Below are 16,168 nucleotides of genomic sequence, written 5' to 3'. Positions count from 1 at the left end.
GTTTAACTTCATCTCTGGCCATTTCTGCTACACTGAAGATAATTCTCTGTTTGTGGTCGATGTGTTCTTTTATTACAGAAGCTGCCTGAGGATTTTCTGCTGCCATGTACTGTCTAACTCTGTCTCTGATGAAATTTTCAAAGTGGATCTTCGGCTGGTTCATGTATGTTAAGAAGTTATTAAACTTCTCCTCCTTATCTCCCTCCTGCTCTGCCAGAGACTTCAGAATGTGTTTCTCCAGATCTCCTCTGTTCCCATTAAATGGAGGTTTTCCTCTCATCTGATCACAGATGAATTTAGCGGTCATGTTGTACACACTCTGCAGGATTGTTTCTTTCAGTTTAACACAGATTTGGTCTCCAAGCACTGCTGCAGATGTTGCTCTCTGATAGTAGTTCATGAAGACTTTAAAGTACTCAGCTTTTTTCTTTTCGAAGTGAAGAATTGGATCATTTGCTTCTCTGTATTTCCTGTGAAGTTCTACAAAGCGTTTCTCAGCTTGTTCACACACATAAAGAGAGAGATCAACAAAGAACTCTTTCTTAAACTCAAAGGAGTCACGTCTTGGTTTAAACTCCTGCACTAGTTGTTTGACATCTCGTACAATCTCCTGGATGTAGCCTGAGCTGTATCCCTGCACTGAGACTGGAAATGAATTCACTTTTTCTGTTGTTTGTTGGATGACTTTAGAAATCAGCTCTCGTATTGATGTCTGATCTTCTGGATTAAAAGACTGTTTCCATAAAGGAACAGGTCCCAACTTGACCCTTTTCATAGAAACATAACTGCTGTAATCAGCAACAATGGGAATCTTTCTGTACTCTGCTCTCTGCTTTTGATCAAGAACAACACCATATTCAGAAAACCCCTCCCCCAAAATGTTAATGACATCATTTGAGATGTTTATATCTTTGATTTTTGGAACATCTTTAGTTAATTCAGAGACCCACTTTCCCCACACTGAATCAAATTCTGCTTCTGGATCTCTGTTTTGACTTCCAACTTCTTTAAACTTCAAAGCGAGTTCTTTACTCTTTTCAAAGAGGGTTTTCTCATGATTTTTCAGCTGCTGATCCAGATTTGTCCGAATGCTTTTCTGTTTGATGTTTTCATCCAGTTTTCTTTTGGCCTCATCTATGAGGTCATCATGGAGGTGTTGTATTTGTCTCTCAAATCTGTTTTTCCACTGAATCAGAGTTTCCTTTTCACTGTCTTCTTCAAAATAGTTTTTAAATGATGTTTGAACTTTCTGCAGGGTTTCTGAAATTTCTCTCATCAGCTCTTGTTTTCCCACTGTTTCTACTTTTCCACTGGAGATTCTGTTCAGCATCTTGTCTTCAATACTCAGCATGGCTCTCCTGAGACTCCAGGTCCATTTCTCATACTCCTCCTCCAGTTTCCTGTACACTGATATCTCCAGTGTGTTCCTGAAACTGAAGACGAAGTTTTCATTCAGCAGAGCCTCCCAGAGATCTTTCACTCGCTGCTGAAACTGTGATAATTTCATGCAGTTTGTTTTTGATGCACGAGAAACAATGTCTCTCTTCAGCTCCTGAACATTTTCACTGTAGCGTGGGTTTGGTGGAGCCATGGGTGGGCTGCCCTCCCAGAGCTGAGAAAAGTACTTCACATCCTTCTGTACATCAAATGCAATGATATCACTGAAACATTCTGCATCATAGACTTCATCTTCTGCAGCTAACTTGGTCATTTCATCCAGTTTCTCCTGTAATCGTCTTCTTCCCTCCATGTTTTTCTCTCCAGCTGCAACATCAGTAACATTCTGATGAACAAACACACAGCTGGGATTCAGTCTGACCTTCTTCATCCTCATAAAGGCCTGAACAACAATCTGAAGGATGTCCTGCATCTCTGATGGGTTTTCTCCAAAGATGTTGATCAAAGTCATGTTTCCAAGACCTACAACAAATGTTGCCAGTTCATTATCATGATGTAGGGTGTCTGTTCCAGCCAGCTCTAAAGCTCTGAGACCTTCAGTATCAACAACCAGAATGTAGTCAAATTTCAATTCCCCCTTCATCTCCTCAGACACTTTCACCAGCTGCATGAAGGCTCCTCTGGTGCATCTTCCAGCACTGACTGCAAACTGGAGTCCGAACATGGCGTTGAGCATGGTAGATTTCCCTGAGCTCTGAATTCCCAGAACTGACAACACAAAGACTCTCTGGTCTCCCAGTTTTCTGATGACCTCATCCAGAACTGCTGAAACCCAAACCAGAGGAACATGAGCAGCATCACCGTCCATCAGCTCCATCGGGTGGCCAGATATCATGAGTTCAGCAGCAAGTTCAGGAAGGTAAGAAGGATCTCCATCATTCACTCTATCCTCTCTTCTCTCAGAGACTGAAGCTTCATAAATCTGACCCATCTCTCTCAGCATATGCTCCAAACCGAAGAGGGCAGAGTTAAGCTTGTTGGAGATCTTTTCTAGTTCTAGTTGTTCATCTTTTAGTTTCTGTTGAGTTTCTTTATGTGTTTTCTTTTTTAAAGCCAGCAATTCTGACCATTTTTGGTCGCACTCCTGAAGGATGTCTTTAAGTGTGTCTAAAGTAAAGTCATCCAGCATAATTGTCATCCACTTGAGAAAATACTTTTTCTCACTGTCTGACAGTGACCTTAAACTTCCTACAAACAAGCCCATGAGTTCACTAAAACCATGACTCTGCTGTTTCTTTCTTATTTCCCTCAACTTCTTTTCTTTCATGCTTTTCTCTATTTCTGCAGTCTCACTTTTGAGTTGTCTTAGATCTTTGTTATTCTGGCTCCAGTCATGCCACAGTTTCCCCTGGCAGGGGAGATACTTTTCTTTGACTGTTGATGGATTCTCTCTTTTCAGGAATCTCATCATCTCTTGTGCAGCTTCCTTTCCTCTCTGACAGTCTTCATTATTCTCATCCACTTTCATCTCTGAGTGTTCTGCTATCTTCTCCAGACTGAAAGTCACAGGCTGTTCTGAGAGGCAGTTCTTGATAACTTCTCTAAGAGCAACAGAAACATCAGACTGGTTTCTGTCCTTCAGTGATACTCTGTATTTTCTTTCCCCAATCTCAGATACAGCATCATCCTCATCATCTTCATCATCATCCTCATAATAATCCTCTTCATCAGTCAGAACAACAATGAGAGGTTTTGAACCCTCAAAAAGCTCTTCTACAATGACCATATTCTCATCAAGTTGAGGTAATAGTACAACATTCACAGAGGACATTTCAGTAAGAATCTTTCTCTGAGTCTCGTTGATGCTGGAATCTCCATGTAGATTACAGAACGCTACACAGTCTGAGAAATGATCAGTGCTTTTCCCAGATGGGAGGTACCAGGCGATCTCCACCAATCCGTCCATCAGTAGACGTTTTCTGCTGCTGCCTGGACAGTCCCTGTGGAAGAACGTGTCATGCTTCTCATTGATCAGCCTGTTCATCAGCTGAGACTTGGATGAAGAAATGGAACCAATCCTGAAGAATGCCACCATTGGAGTTTGAGCTTTGTACATGGGCAGGGTCTTACTGGTGACTGTGCCTGAAGTATCTGTGGTCTTCCAGTACTTACTGATCTGGTGCATCGTCCACAGTGGGAATTCAATATTTCCAGTAAAAGGATTTGGAACCAGCAGAGGAACTGCATACTGACACTGAGAGAGCTTAGTTACCATGATCTGCTGAAGGAAATGATCTGCACAGAGAAACACTGCCATCTGAACATCCATTGGATGAACTCGAGTCCGTTTGTTTTCTTTTTTCTTTGCAAATAAGCTGCCTTTTCCAGCTGTGTGTTGAGACTTTGGTATTGGTCCTTCAGTTTCAACAGAAAGATGTTTTGCTGTGTAATCTATTCTGAGAAGCCTTTGCATGAAAGTGTGAACCAGATCCTTCTCAGTTTTGGACTCCTTGTTCTGTATTGATGAGGGGGATAATTCCAGGAAGAATCCTTTGGTGAGTTGGTTCCGAAAGTTCACATCTAGGCCAAGCCTTTCAAAGAGGTCGTCTATTCGTCTGGATATTCCGTCCTTAAAAAAAAAAAAAAAAACAGAACAAAGCAATTTATTAAATATTTATACTGCATGCATTATATGTGAATCTTATTTAGATAAATTGTAATCATTCTATTGAATTTGTCTTTTGGAATATTAAATGGGATTGATAATTAAATTTCCTCAATCAATATAATATTTATGTTTTATCTTTACTTGGGAAACTGGCCAGGAATGTTTAAATGGTGATAACCTATGAAAACTGTCAGGAACCGAGCCAATCAGAACCTGGTATAGTAAGGCTCATGTCCGTTACTTTTTGTCGGACTTGCGTCTGTATTTTCTCCTCTTGATGATGACCTTAGCTGCTATAATCTCGAGAGTGCAGGCAGCTGCAGTGTATAAGAGCAGACTCTGGAGCTGCTTTTCCTGGGCTGCTCGAGCTGAGAGACAGATGTGTCGACAGAGCTTACTCCTCACTGGCTAGAAACTACGCCCACTCCTGTGACCTAGTTTCTAATAATTCTAAAATGTAAATCTCCACCACATCTCAGAGAAATGTACCTTATAATAAACTTGTGATGATTTAATGTTACTTTTCATTTAATTTTATTAAAATTTTATTTATAATATTTATTATTTTTTCCCATTTTCTCCCCAATTTACATGGCCAATTACCCAACCCACCAATTTGGATTCCACCTATAAAAATGTGCAAAAAAACTCACTTGCGCACAAACTGCAGCTGCAGAAGAACTGTGAATTAGAGAGGAAAAAAAAACTAAAGCTCTTTTCCACCAACATGGAACAGGTTTTGTTCGGGTTCACGCAGCAAATGTTGAACCGTTCTATGCATTTCCACCAACAAAAAAAAGGTTCTTAACCAATTGAGATTTTTGCTTGAAAATGGCTAAAAGAGTAAATACATATACAGTATATTTTGAGAAAATATAAATCTATTCTAGAAGACCCTGAAGTAAAATAAAAGAGTTTCAGTTACAACCAATCTCTTTGCAACCAATGAGCCTTAACAAGTATTCTGGGATCTGTTCTCTTTCATCATAAACTAAACTATTGATTTTAGTAATAAGGACTACATTTTAAGCTGCTACTTCTGAAACTCACGATTTTTAGTGACTTATTCATAGGTGTGGATTCCAGGTCAGCAGCTGTTACGTCTGTATCATACAGTGGAGAGGATGTGTTAGGATCAGGGCATTTTCTCTTCCTGAGATCTAATTTAAGAGCCTCAACCATGTGCTCTTCTGCCTGTTTTGACAGTACCTTTATATGTGCATGCATGTAATTTATATGTTCATTTATCAATATATTTATTTCAACATTTATTCATATATTTATTTATTTCTACATTTATATGTGCATTTATTTATTTATACTTATGTCATTTTTGGTCCTCCACAGTTTACTTGTTTAAAGAACAATTTGAAAATCTGCTCATAATGACCTGATTTTCAATGTTTGTGACTCTCAGGTTAGGTGAGTTTGCAGTCAGGTTGCAGCAGTTCTTGTGGCTGTGGAACAGTGTGTAAGGGAAGGTTTAAATTACCGCAAAACGGAAGTGTCCTAGGAACAGCTACGTCACTTCCTGTGCTCATGAATATTCATTTGAAACGGTCTATAATACACATTTCTATTGCATTTCCTATAAATCTAAAGCTAAGGTAATGTAGGTAAGCTGCAAAAATAAGAATAATAAATCACTCTACTTTGTTTAAATTGTCTAGGCCTGCATCATAGGTGGGAAAGAAAAAAATTCAGCTAAAATTCGGCCTAATTCAGCGAAACACTGAAGAAGGAAGGTGCCTGCCTGATGACCCCTGAGAAGAGCTTGCACTGAAGTTTGTGTTAGAGTTTGGATGAAGGGGATTGGTGTGGTCCTGCTCATGTAATAATTTGTCTCATGAGTTTTTGTAGACGTCTGAGTACTTGGCAGTTGAGGCACGGACCATGAACATAGTTCGCTATGCTTCTGGATTCTTGTCGAGCCAGTATCAGATGGTAGTGGTTGCTGTGTTCTGCTCACGCAACTTATAATGTGATTTATTGTGTGTGATTGTGCTTAGGTAAGTGTGTTGTTGCCATAGTTAAAGGAAGTGAGCTTAGATTAAGGAGGGATTCTGTGTGTTCATAGGTTATTTTTTGGTAGGTCTGTTACTTGGCAGTTGAGGCAATGGACCATGAACATAGTGTTAGGCTGTGCTTCTGGATTCTTGTCGAGCCAGTATCAGATTGTGGTGGTTTTGCTATTGTTGTTAGTTGAGTGAGTAGTAGATCCTGGCTGAGCCCTATGCATAACCCCAGCTGTTAGGTGCAGGATTTGTCAATTTCCTGTATTATATTACTAGAGTCTCTGTAAGACGCCAAATCCCCAGAAGGTGGGTAGTGCAGGTCCAGAAAGTTTTGTTGGCTGAGCCACAGTAGAGCAGCCCAGGCAGTTGGAACCAAACCTCGGAGTGGATTTTTACTTTTAACTTGTGTAAACAGAACCGGTCTAAAAACACACCTACCTGTCTCAATTGTACTCAGCTGGTGGTGTTCCATAGACAAATTCTAACCATTTGTTCCTTAGCTCTGAATTACTGGGCAAAGCATATAACACTAATGGGACATTTGCACAAATAACACAGGAAGAAAGTGCCATGCTGTTCCTAGCACTGTTAGCTCCTAACTGACAAGACATGTTGGCTTCAGCCCTGCCTGTGAGCGGTCACGAGCCAAGGTGCCACGAGCGGTCACGAGCTATAAATACTAATTCACAGGTTGACATTGATATTGAGCTTTTCCCGATCGACTTGTTTTTCTGAGGATTTTCTTTTACTAGCTACAACAGACAATGGAGGTTGAGAAACATCCATATACAACTCAGAGAAACCTATAGTATTTTACAAAGAACAAGAAAACGTGCATTTTAATGGAAGGACACCTTTAATTTTTGCATGAAGGAATATCCTGCATTGCAGTCATATGTCCCATGTCCCACATGGTCAACTCCTGTAGTTTGGCCTTCTCAATACAGGGAATGAGCCATCATAATTAAGTGATCATTTTCTGTGATAACAGTAGTAATTCTTTAATAGCGTTCTAAATATAGAGTAAAAAGAACAAATTGTTATGATTTAAAGGGCCTTTGTTTGAAACTGACCTGTCATAACAGGTGGATTAAAAACAGTACAAATATAGAGTGAAAGGTATTTGTGCATTTATTTATTCATTCGTTTGGAAATGGATGCTGGCTTGACCACAGTTCAGACCAGGGCTTCACATAATCTAAGAGGTTGCACAACATTTGCTGAAAATAGCTGGAATCTCTGCATTCTCTGCTCTCTCAAACATTTACAGCAAGAAGGAGCCTTTTGTTTTCGATATAAAAGCCAGTAAACCCACACTGTAAAAAAACAACTGTGAACATTGCTCATTGAAATGATAATGTTTATGTTGGTTTTAGAAACACAGCGCTACAGTGAACTGTGATGCTTACAGCCATGTCTTGGGAGAAGGGTAATGCTGCAGACCGGAGTCCCAGTGGGCGTGGCTAAAGGTTGGAGCATGTGTCAGTCATTTTCGACTGCAGCCAATCAGATGCTACGCTTTCGTTGTCAATCACTTTTTATTAAGCCAATCATCAGACAGACCAAGCTGTCCTTCATTTTTTACTGCAGCCAATCACCTTAACAGATCTGTCAAAAGAAGGCGGAAACTGCGTTACTACTGGTTAAACGTAGCGCGATTTAAACTTCTGAACAGCGGTGAAGCTGAATGTGTATAAGTGTTTTACAAAATACTATATTAACAGTTTAAACACATTTATGTGCTATTATAGTAAGTCCTGCCTATATGCCGCTCTTTAACAGAAGTAACTGAATGAAAACGTTAGAAAAGCCCTGACTTTAGATATTTTTAAATCAAAGATTAAAATACTCGTTTTTCTGGAATGGCACTTTTGTGACAAAAGTGCATGTAAATAATTACATATTTTTTCTATCAGGAAGTATTGTAAGTGTAAGCATTTATTTTATAAATTAACAAAAATAAAAAAAAACAGCAACTAATTTAAAGCATTAGTCTGTGTTTTTCAGTTGCTATAAGACTCTTATCTGACTGACAGCGGTTTTAACCAATCAAAGCTTTTTAAAATGGCTTCTGCCCCCTTGTGAATAATTATGAATAATTATAGACACCCAATATGCAATTTTAAAGCTTAGAATTTTAGTTTTTCAGTTATCTAGCATATTTAGCTGTATATCCTTTCAGAAAATAAACATTTAGTTCGAAATATGCCTTGTTACCATATTTGCGTTTTTTGTACGTGTTATATTCAGTGTTGGGCACGTTACTTTGAAAATGTAACTTACTTCTCCAAAAAGAGTTACTAACGGAGTTACTCCACTATAAAAGTAACTAGTTACCAGTAAAAGTAACTATTGCCTTACTTTTATGTTATTCGTCTTTAAAAAAAAGAACAAAAGAAAATAAATTATGTAATTACTATTATTATTAGAAAAATAACAAGTGAAATATAAACCCAAAATGTTGACAAAAATATAATCTAACGAATTAAAAAAAAAAAGAAACGAGAAACTCCACCCAACCAAAGAAAATTACTAAGACTTGTAATACTGAAAAAAAAAAGAAAATATGCTTCTGGGGATGAAATTAAACAAACCAAACCACACTCAAAGGAAAAATGTATATATAAACAAAACAAAAGAATGGACAGAAACAACAATGGTATTAATATAAGAGTTTAACAGCTGGATTAAACAGCTTCACCAAGGAGGAAAAGAGAACACAGCAGCACCACAGAAACCAGAGCAACTTTCTCCTTTGGAGAAAGAAAATACCATTCCAAGTTTAAATCTCTATAATATCTAACCAGTGAAAGGGAACAGTTTATAATTTTATATGGTGATTCTTTATGGATCTGAAAAGAAAAAAAAAATAATAGAAAATCGGAAAAGCGCCTAAAAAAAATCCTGTTTTTTTACCATATGTTGACCATTACATGTTCAATTAAATAATTTTAAGTGTTTTCAATAAATTTTGTAGTAATATTAATTCATAAAATTATTTTTTTTACCTTTTAAATCTTTATCTGATTTAAATTTGAATGAAACATGTTTAAGTGAAGGGTGTTCTGTTATCTTACCAACATATACTTGAACTTATATGCAAGGAAAAGGCATTGTAAGAGCTAGCTGCTGTTTCATTTATTCAAATTCCTCCTCCATGGAAAAAGTGGGCCGGATTTGAGCATGAAACTCCCGGGCTGAAAAAGGGGCCCACTCCAGCCCTGCAATTGCTCCTGACCTCCTTCCTTTCATCACTCCATAATTAAAACCTCTTTATCATCTGGTCATGTTCCATCAACCTTTAAGACTGCCAGAGTGGTCCCTTTTTTGAAGAAACCAACTCTAGACAGCTTGGATGTTGGCAACTACAGGCCAGTTTCTCATCTCTCTTTACTTTCAAAAATCCTTGAACGCTCTGTCTACAACCAGCTATCTCTTTCTCACTTAGAACAATCTTCAGGACCCTGACCAGCCTGGCTTCCAACCTGCACATTCTACTGAAACTGCCCTCATTGCAGTTACAGAGAAGCTTCATGCAGCAAAAGTTGTCAAACTGTCATCAGTTCTGATTCTTCTTAATCTCTCTGCGGCTTTCGATACGGTCAACCACAAGATCCTCCTGTCCATCCTCACCAGTCTTGGAATCACTGGCTCTGCGTGGTTTGCATCGTGGAGGACCGTTCCTACCAGATAACGTTGCAAGGGACAACTTCTGCTCCCACTGGGGTTCCACAAGGCTTGGTGCTTGGTCCTCTTCTTTTCTCACTCTATACTCGCCCTCTGGGTGAAATAATATCTTCTCATGGATTCTCATACCCCTGCTATGCTGATAATACTCAACTAATCCTTTCTTTTCCTCCTTCCGACACTCATCTCAGCATGTCTCACCCCCATTCTCATCACCTGAAACTCAACCCCAGGAAGACTGACCTTCTATTTATCCCAGAAACTACAGGTCTTCATCACAATCTCTCCATCTCTTTCAATAACTCACTGGTCATCCCTTCGGCAGAAGCATGATGGGTGTGACCACTTATCATCCTCAAGCCATGTTGCATATCTGACTTTGTCATGCAGATTTCTCCTGCATAACATCTCAAGAATTTGACCATTTCTCTTTCAGGAAGCCACATAGGAGCTTGTGCAGTCTCTTGTTATCTCAAGACTTGACTACAGCTACTCTCTACTGACTGGTCTTCCACTGCACTCTAAAAAGTGATTCTGTGTTTTAGTCAGTGGAAACTAATATTATTAAGTGGAGTGAACTTATCGGCCAGTATAACTCAATAAAATGAGTTCAGAGAACTTCAACCTGAAAACTTAAAAATGTTGGTTGAACCAATGAAAAAATGTGATTTGAACCAACTTTTAGTCACTACCTGTGTCAATGCTCTTTCTAGAGTGTTGGTTCATGCAGCTTTCCTATAGGCTCCTGGCAACATATATCTGCATATTGGGTGTGGCCTCTCCCTTACTTACCATCTTTGTGTTGTCTGTTGCCCAAAGCTACCTTATCCTAGGCGTGCGATATTATAATATAATTTGATTGCCAGGCCTCAGTGTTTGTGGGCTGTAAGAGCACATTAACTTTATTCTGTGTTTCTAGTGATCACAGTTTGCTGGCTTTGAGCTACAGAGTTCACTCTTTGCTGAGTTTACTCCAGTATTATACTGTCAGTATTTGCAGTTAAATAATAATATACCAAATATGTTGAGAATACCACATTGAGTTAACTCAGCCTTTTAAGGCAGCAGGAGAACTTATATTGCTGAGTTTAAACAACTTGAAATGTTTTACATTGTACTTTAAAATTATGAAGCACGTAATTAAGTTGGATAAACTGGATAATTTAAGTTGATTTGCCTTAAATTTAAGTTGAGATAATGAAAACTGTCAACTTGAAAGTAATCAAATAATTACGTTGAGCTAACTTAAAGGAATTGTGTTGATCTAACTTGTTTACTTAATTTGTAAAAACTTAATTTATTTATTTGTTACCAATTGAAGTAATTTTTTTAAGTTGGTCCAACAATTCTCTTTTTTCAGTGTGTGAGCCACCAAACCCCTGCAACTAGTTCAGAATGCAGCAGCACGACTCATCTTCAATCTTCCACAGTTCAGTCATGTGACTCCTTTGCTGTGTTCCCTCCACTGGCTTCCTGTTGCCACACGCATCAGATTCAAAACCCTGATGCTGGCCTACAAAGCCAAAAACGAACTAGCTCCTTCATACTTGATGGCGCTGATGGTCAAAGCCAGATCTGTACCAAGAGCACTTACCTCTTAGAACAGTACGGTTCGGCTCAAACCACCATCCCTCAAGACGCACAGAAAACAAACATCCCGACTCTTCTCTGTGCTGCAGGACCAAGGTGGTGGAATGAACTTCCACTGGGTGTCATTTGTGATTTTTAAACGCCAAATGAAGACTCATCTTTTCTAAGAGAGCTTAAACTAATCTTAGATATGGATATTTTGAAGCAACAATGAAGCACTGTTGTAAGTCACTCTGGATAAGGGCATCTGTTAAATACCTTAAATGTGACTGTAATTGTGTACACTGTATATTGTGTATTGACAGTAATTAATGTGTACACTGTCTGTATACTAGTGTCCATATATAGAATAGTCAGCATATTATTGGAATACTGTGTACACTGTATATTGTGTATTGACACTAAATATTGTGTACAGTGTCTGTATATTAGTGTATAGTATAGTATATTATGGTATAGTATAGAATTTGCATATTGTGTATTGACAGTAAATAATGTTTACAGTGTCTGTAAATTAGTGTCCCTGTATAGTATAGTATAGTGTAGTGTAGTATAGTAAGCATATTATTTGAATATTGTGTACACTGTATAATGTGTATTGACACTAAATGATGTTTACAGTGTCTGTATATTAGTGTATAGTATAGTATGGTATAGTGTAGCTCAATTTTGGCCTACATCTTAAAATGTGTCGGTTTATTTATATGTAAATACTACCCTCCCTGAGATAGTTTCATCAAGAGGCCAACAGTACATTTTATTTGTTACAGCACTTCCAGTCAGCCAGCTCACTTTATCATACCAGAACAGCTGAAAATACCTGTTACTTTTCCCCACCTTTTACACCAAATTAATCTGAGCAGTTGATCTGCCCTGCTGTTTAACTCTAAGTTTTACTTTGTAAGGAAGACTATCAAATGGCTTCTCCAAAATCCGTCCACAACATTAAAACTGTCTGACATTATGTGCAGCTTGCTACCTAGCTAGCGACTAGCGCGAGGCTAGTGTGAAGTGTGTCCGTCTGTGAGTGCTTTGTGGAGGGGCTCAGCAGCACCCGCTGGACAGAAAATGCGATAAAAGTCAGAAAGAGTGATACAAGTCAAAAAGAGTGATAGAAGTCAGAATGAGTGATACAAGTCAGAAAGAGTGATAGAAGTCAGAATGAGTGATACAAGTCAAAAAGAGTGATAGAAGTCAGTCTCCAAATACAAGCAGCTACAAAAAAACACCAGAAATAGAAGCTGGATTTGTCGCTAGTCGTTTTTAACAAAGAAAATGTAACTAAGAGGATTAGGAAAGTCTCCGGTTCAACGCAGAACAGAATGAAAGTTAAATGCTCCCAGTATATATTTAATCACTTATTTTTTACATTTTAGGGGAAGCTGAGCTTCCCTTGCAGTCTTAGAGCAATCGCCTCTAGTGTACCATGTATATTGTGTATTACAGTCCATGTATAGTATAGTATAGTATAGTATAGTATAGTATAGTATAGTGTAGTGTAGTATAGTAAGCATATTATTTGAATATTGTGTACGCTGTATATTGTGTATTGACAGTAAATGATGTGTACAGTGTCTGTAAATTAGTGTCCATGTATAGTATAGTATAGTATAGTATAGTATAGTATAGTATAGTATAGTATAGTATAGTATAGTCAGCATATTATTTGCATTTTGTGTACACTGTATATTGTGTATTGACAGTAAATGATGTTTACAGTGTCTGTAAATTAGTGTCCATGGTATATGGTATAACCAGCATATTACTTGTTTGGAAACTATTTACACGTTTTTTCTAGTACTAGAGAGACACCAGCAGTTGGAACCAAACCTCTGTGTTTCCCAACACCAATACCAACAGTTCTGCTTCTGATTCTGAATGACACACAAGATCAAATAAGCTGCAACATCCAACAACATTCCCAGTGTGAATAAAAGACAGATACAGTCTAAAGATAAAAGAGTCAACAGAATAAGAAAGGAATTGACAGTTTTAGAAATTCCCTTGAAATAGAACTGTTATAGCATCAACAGAAAAGTGCATAAGAAAAACAAGCTACGTAATTTACCTGGAATTTCCCAACACCTCTCCTGCCCTGGTGATCAGCGGCCACTGAAGTGTTCCCATGTTGAGAGTGTGTCAGCTGAATGCTTCTTTCATCTCTCGTGGATGGAGTTGTTTGATTGAGTGGATTAGTTCCTCCTGGGCATGAAAGAACAATATATTGATAAATAACAGCTTCAAGATGGCGTGTAAACACAAATAATTGAAAATGTAATTGAAAATATGATTGTTTGTCAGTACATTTTTCCTGATACACCAGAGCTTAAAGTGGAATAAAATGACCAGAGTGCAGTGCTTAGATCCCCACAAAACTCTCTCTATTAGTGTTGGTGTCATTTTGCCTCATTACCTTTCTTTTTCAGTCCCCTAAGTTCTAAGCATTAACAAGGTAAGCATTAACTACCAAGTAATTATTTTGGGTAACAAGCTGGTAAGTACCAGGACAGTCTTTGCGTAATTAAATGTCTCACAGGTTCTAGATACTAACCAGGAAAGTGTGAGGCACAATATACAGCCATTAATGTCTAAACCACCGGCAACAAAAGTGAGTACACCCCTAAACGTCCAAGTTTAGCACTGCTTGTCATTTTTTCCCTTCAAAATGTCACGTGACTCGTTAGGGTTACTAGGTCTCGGGTGTGCATAGGGAGCAGGTGTGTTCAATTTTGTAGTACAGCTCTCACACTCTCTCATACTGATCACTGAAAGTTCCAACATGGCACCTCATGGCAAAGAACTCTCTGAGGTTCTTAAAATAAGAATTCTTGTTGTCAAGATGGCCAAGGCTACAAGAAGATTCCCAACACCCTAAAACTGAGCTGCAGCACAGTGGCCAAGATCATCCAGCGTTGTAAAAGAGCAGGGTCCACTCAGAACAGACCTCGCGATGGTCGTCCAAAGAAGCTGAGTGCACATGCTCAGCATCACATCCAAATGCTGTCTTTTAAAGATAGGTGCAGGAGTGCTGCCAGCGTTGCTGCAGAGATTGAAGAGGTGGGGGGTCAGCCTGTCAGTGCTCAGACCATACGCCACACACTACATCGAATTGGTCTGCATGGCTGTCAGAAGCCTCTGCACACAAGAAAGCCAGCAAACAGTCTGCTGAAATAAAGGATTATTGGAACCATATCCTATGCTCTGATGAGACCAAGATTAATATGTTTGGTTCAGATGATCTCAAGCATGTGCGGCGGCAATCAGGTGAGGAATATAAAGATAAATGTGTCATGCCTACAGTTAAGCATGGAGGAGGTAATGTCATGGTCTGGGGCTGCATAAGTGCAGCAGGTGTTGGGGAGTTACGTTTCAGTGAGGGACACATGAACTCCAATATGCACTGTGAAATACTGAAGCAGAGCATGATTCCCTCCCTCTGGAAACTGGGTCTCAGTGCAGTGTTTCAGCATGACAGTGACCCCAAACACACCTCTAAGACGACCACTGCTTTATTGAAGAGGATGAGGGGAGCTCAGCTACTGTCACGTGGAGCTCTTTAACTGTACCGCGGAACTTTTTAACTGCCCTGTGAAGCTCAGTTGCTGTCCTGCAGAGCTCTTTAACTGTACCGCGTAGCTCTTTAAATGTCATGCGAAGCTTAGCTACTGTCATGCGGAGCTCTTTAAATGTCCTGCGAAGCTTAGCTACTGTCATGCGGAGCTCTTTAACTGTCCTGCGGAACTCTTTAACTGTACCACGGATCTCTTTAACTGTCCTGCGAAGCTCAGCTACTGTCCTGCAGAGCTCTTTAACTGTACCGCGTAGCTCTTTAACTGTACCACGTATCTCTTTAAATGTCCTGAGAAGCTCAGCTATTGTCCTGCGGAGCTCTTTAACTGTACTGCATAGCTCTTTAACTGTACTGCGTAGCTCTTTAAATGTCCTGCGAAGCTCAGCTACTGTCCTGCGGAGCTCTTTAAATGTACCGCGTAGCTCTTTAACCGTACCACGTAGCTCTTTAAATGTCCTGCTCAGCTCAGCTACTGTCCTGCGTAGCTCTTTGACTGTCCTGCGGAACTCTTTAACTGTACCACGGATCTCTTTATCTGTCCTGCGAAGCTCAGCTACTGTCCTGCGTAGCTCTTTGACTGTCCTGCGGAGCTTTTTAAACGTCCTGCGGAACTCTTTAACCGTTAAAGAGCTCCGCACGACAGTAGCTGAGCTCTGCGAGACAGTAGCTAAACTCTGTGGTAAAGAGCTCCGCAGGACAGCTTTTGCAGGTTTGATGTGGAAGGTTTGAAAGCTGACAGCTCTGTCTAGCAGGGCAGGCACATTTTGGATTGTATGAGGAAGTTATTGCCTTGTTATTCCATGTGCGAGCATTTTACTCAGTAACGGGGAGTTTTCCAATGTAGGAAGTAAATTGTGTCAAAATGTACTTGAGTAAAAGTAAAATTACCTATTTTAAAAAAGTGTCATGGCCAGCCCAATCTCAGACCTGAACCCCATTGAAAACCTCTGGAATATAATCAAGAGGAAGATACATGGTCACAAGCAATCAAAATAAGCTGAACTGCTTGAATTCCTGTGCCAGGAGTGGCATAAGGTCACCCAAAAGCAGTGTTGGGCACGTTACTTTGAAAAAGTAATTAGTTATAGTTACTCGTTACTTCTCCAAAAAAGTAACTGAGTTACTAACGGAGTTACTCCACTATAAAAGTAATTCGTTACCAGTAAAAGTAACTATGCGTTACTTTTTATTATTCGCCCGTCAAAAAAAGGAAATCAATTATGCATTTACTATTATTAT

General features: G+C 39.2%; 1 protein-coding gene and 1 long non-coding RNA gene across 2 annotated transcripts in view; one reads left to right on the top strand and one right to left on the bottom strand.

Moving 5' to 3' along the window:
- LOC103037794 (interferon-induced very large GTPase 1-like) overlaps nucleotides 1-16,168 on the bottom strand; it is a 151,607-nt gene that overhangs the window by 31,483 nt on the left and 103,956 nt on the right. The gene's annotated exons all lie outside the window — the stretch shown is intronic.
- Nucleotides 2,233-16,168, top strand: part of LOC125799345 (uncharacterized) — a 76,218-nt gene continuing 62,282 nt past the window's right edge. Inside the window, exon 1 of the long non-coding RNA XR_007438259.1 lies at nucleotides 2,233-2,317. This is a non-coding gene — a long non-coding RNA (uncharacterized LOC125799345). The remainder of the gene's footprint in view (nucleotides 2,318-16,168) is intronic.

This window comes from Astyanax mexicanus, chromosome 3 (assembly GCF_023375975.1).
Source record: "Astyanax mexicanus isolate ESR-SI-001 chromosome 3, AstMex3_surface, whole genome shotgun sequence".
Taxonomy (NCBI): Eukaryota; Metazoa; Chordata; class Actinopteri; order Characiformes; family Acestrorhamphidae; genus Astyanax; species Astyanax mexicanus.
This window is presented reverse-complemented; position numbering and strand designations above follow the sequence as displayed.